Raw genomic sequence first — 4,400 nt, 5'->3', positions numbered from 1 at the left:
GACACTCCGTTGCTCTCCCCATGTCCCCCATATATGGGGACTAGGTTGGTGGAGGGTGTGTAGAGCCCAGGATCACATTAGATGATTGACACAGGGGTGAAAAATGGGTTACAAAATCGTGGGATAAAAAAATATTTAGAAAAATAAAACACATTGGTGAAGACATTTCATGGTAACGATTTAGTTCCCAGATTTTCATAGGTTTCACTAAGGGGTATTTAAATAAAACTGTGTTGCAGATTTGGCCTACACTGTTTTCACATTCAGATTTCACAGATAGCATGGACTTGTTTGACGGCACTATAATCAGCATTGTGTAAATTAATAGGTTATTTGTGTTTGTTTGTATACACATGATCTTTGGGGCAATTTTAAGATTTGGGGCGACCCAGGACCCTCTAGGCTACCGGACCCCCTGCCCTGCCCATGCAATAGATCCAATACAAAGATCATTGTAACAAATATAATTGTAACAGATCTTATTGCACATAATAACATATCTCAAAGATGATTAAAGATCTAATAGAAGATAATAATAACACTACAACATTACAACACATGTGACTAAAAGAGCAATTGAGTTCCAAATGGACCCTTACCGGTCTGTAACTCTGAGTGTACAAAAGGAACCATTTGTCCATTTGTTAAATGCTCTCAGAGTTATGGAGGAGTTATGGCCTGGAGTCCTTGAAATTAAGAAGTTCAGGGACGTGCAGAGAGTGTTAGAGGGGCAAGGGCTGAAATCCCGTAAGAGGGCACTTTTGGACAAAAATAGCTACAAGCTACAAGCTCACGCGTTGCACTGCGACACGTTGAGAGCTTGTAGATCATAATTTCGGGGCGCAACCCCAGCACTCTTTAGCTAGTGGAGATGCGGTGTAACGATATTGGATTTCTAAACAACGCAAAATTCTGCGTTCCAAGTTCATTCTCCTGAATACTGCCTTCCGCCATGGCACATGGAAAAGGAATGGCATTTGCATTTCTTCCACCATAGTAAACGCAGCATTCATGGTCTGAAGAGAGCAGTTGTTTTACAGACAGGGTAACAATGGTAATAGACCATGGACTACATAGACCATAGGTAATAGACGTTGATGTCTATATGTGTGCACGTCCATGAAGAAGTTAGAGAACCACCGCATGAGACCATACACATACTCTTACAGACGCCCCACCCCCACTGTCCAGTCTGTCTGGGTCGGGCAGTGACTTGCACTTCCACTCCAGCTCAGGACCCAGGGCAAGGCAGGCAGGCAGACGTGGCACTTCCTGTTTAGCTATAACATTACACGGGATAAAAGAGCAAGAAAGGAAATCTTGATCCATTTGCACATATTTTATAACAATGGACCTTCACATGAAGACATTCATTGAGGGATAATGAACAATAGGTTCTTTTTTTGGGGGGGGGGGTGGGGGGTATCCAGAGGTTTTGAGGTATGTGCAGTGGTATTTGTACGAGGGTTCTCAACTGTAAACAGGCAGATTAACATCTTTGCTTTTAGTGAATGGAAATGTGTCAAATGTCCCCCTCTACATTACGCTGGCAGCAGGGGCGCAGAGGTCATTTCATAACTGGGGGGGTTGGGAGGACTGCAGCAGACTCGCGTGGCAAAACTTTGCGGATGTTCCCGCTGTCTTTTTTTTTTTTTTTTACTTCATCCAAGTTGCAACTAGCATCACTTAACAGCTCTTTAGCCTGTGATGTCATGGGTTCTGCAGCTCTGAACAGTGCTAAGGCTTTCTCGAGACATTTTTGAGGGTCGCTAGGCTAGCCCATATGCATATAGCACGTAGCATTGTGCGGAAGCGGGGATTGAAACCGGGGCTCCCACTCGCCAGACCAACGCGCAACCTACCGTGCCAATAGGGCTGAGCCTGATTGGCAGGGCTGTTGCAGGCTGGGTCTTGGCTGGGGGCTATACACAGCGTATATCTATTCTACGTCCAAGCTTAGACATGTTAACCCCCCGCCTGCCTCTGATTGGCCTACCGACAATGCCGGTCTTACCAGACTTTCCTCCGAGGTGGAAGATACAGTGCAGTGAAATTATCATGATGGCAGAATGGCAGCAGGCCCGGACCATTCCCGGTGTCCTGCCGCCTATATTGGCCTCATGCCTGCCTGTCCAAAAATAAATAAAACATCTTATCATAACTTGAGCGGTGTGACGCAGCGTGACGCGTTGTGAGCTTTTTGATATTATTCGATATCGATATCGTCGCATTATATCACTGAATGGATTTTTCCCCCCCACCCCTACTGATTGTAGGTGAGCAGACATCTCAGCCTTGACTGGCTGGAGAGAGAGAGACGGTATATAGTAATATTAATAGAGCTCAGAGAGCACATGGGGGGAGTCACATGTGACCACGTGAGTCTGTCACTATCATTCATAGAAAGCATAGCCGTCATGGTGGTGGTGAGCTTGTGTGTGTGTGTGTGTGTGTGTGTGTGTGTGTGTGTGAGCGAGAGAGAGAGAGAGAGAGAGAGAGAGAGGGAGGGACATGTGAGTTAGTGTATATTCTCACTTGCCTATACTGTATGCATACTGTAGCCACAGAACATGTGCTGGCTGGGGGTGTGTCCCACTCATCCATTATTAAAAGGTTTAAATCCCTATTCCCCCTCCCCCATCCCCCAAACCCTGCATGTCTGTGAACTCAGATGGTATAAATCGAGGTCTGCGAACACGTGTGTGTGTGTGTGTGTGTGTGTGTGTGTGTGTGTGTGTGTGTGTGTGTGTGTGTGTGTGTGTGTGTGTGTGTGTGCGTGCGTGCGTGCGTGCGTGCGTGCGTGCGTGCGTGCGTGCGTGCGTGCGCACAGGTCACAATTAAAGTACGATTAGGGCCAAGCCCTGTGGTTTGGCTGACTTCATGTATGATGTAACAAACGTAAGAAGAGATGAGCCACTTGCACCCTGCATATAGTGGTTGGCAGGTTGCACCCTGGCCCTGCATACCAGCAGTGGTTCCCAAACCTTTTCATGTCAAGGACCCACAAAATTATACTCATCAGCCCACGGACCCCCCATTAGAAAATATATGCCAAGGACCTCCATAAGAGAAGAGTTTTACTCTAGGAGTGCTTTTCAACTATTTTCATGTCAAGGACCCCCAGTTAATGGCATTTATTTCTCTGAGACCCCGATTTATATTGTAAAAGTAAAACCAATGTTAATTTAGCTCTGAGAGTGTACAAATTGTACACATTTGTACACTCTCAGAGTTACAGACCCATAAGGGACCCTTATGGACCCTTAATAATCGGGTCCATTTAACTGGGGACCCCCTGGAACTCCCTCAAGGACCCCTGGGGGTCCCCGGACACCACTTTGGGAACCACTGCTTTATACAGTAGGCCTACTTATTTTGGTCTCAGCCATGGAACCTCTGTGAGTTCAACTGACTGTGAGGCAGCTAGACCACCAAGTCTCAGCCATGGAACCTCTGTGAGTTCAACTGACTGTGAGGCAGTTAGACCACCAAGTCTCAGCCATGGAACCTCTGTGAGTTCAACTGACTGTGAGGCAGTTAGACCACCGAGTCTCAGCCATGGAACCTCTGTGAGTTCAACTGACTGTGAGGCAGCTAGACCACCAAGTCTCAGCCATGGAACCTCTGTGAGTTCAACTGACTGTGAGGCAGTTAGACCACCGAGTCTCAGCCATGGAACCTCTGTGAGTTCAACTGACTGTGAGGCAGTTAGACCACCAAGTCTCAGCCATGGAACCTCTGTGAGTTCAACTGACTGTGAGGCAGTTAGACCACCGAGTCTCAGCCATGGAACCTCTGTGAGTTCAACTGACTGTGAGGCAGCTAGACCACCGAGTCTCAGCCATGGAACCTCTGTGAGTTCAACTGACTGTGAGGCAGTTAGACCACGAGTCTCAGCCATGGGTCAGTGGAGCAAGAAGTAAAAGGCATGATGTATTCTACAACCTACATTTTACTTGAGAAAATAAAGTACAGAAGCAATAGCATCACAAAATACTTGTAGCTTGTAGATTTATTAACTATTTTCAAACTGAAAAATTGGGTTTTTGATGTTTTAAGCACACAAGCACACAAGCATCTATTGAAAAATAGCAGATCTACAAGTTCATAGGTGCCGCGCTACGAGCTTGTAGATCTGCTATTTTTGAAAGATTTTGAAAATGTGGCGCAAATCTTTGAATATATTCTTTCTTAGATCCTGTCCCTGAAACAAAATATTGTCAGATACAAATACAGATAATTCTAGGGCTCCTTGACATGAAAAAGGTTGAGCACCACTGAAAGATAGAAACATAGGTTTTTCAGAAAACTATTAGGATTTAGAAGCTATACAATCTAGATGGGTTAAGTGTACAGTAGCCTATATTTTACATGAATAATCTAAATCTGCAAAGTGGAAA

The sequence above is a fragment of the Protomyctophum bolini genome (genome assembly GCF_963924005.1).
Source record: "Protomyctophum bolini genome assembly, chromosome: 1".
Taxonomy (NCBI): Eukaryota; Metazoa; Chordata; class Actinopteri; order Myctophiformes; family Myctophidae; genus Protomyctophum; species Protomyctophum bolini.
The sequence above is the reverse complement of the archived record's forward strand: the minus strand, read 5'-3'. Positions refer to the sequence as shown.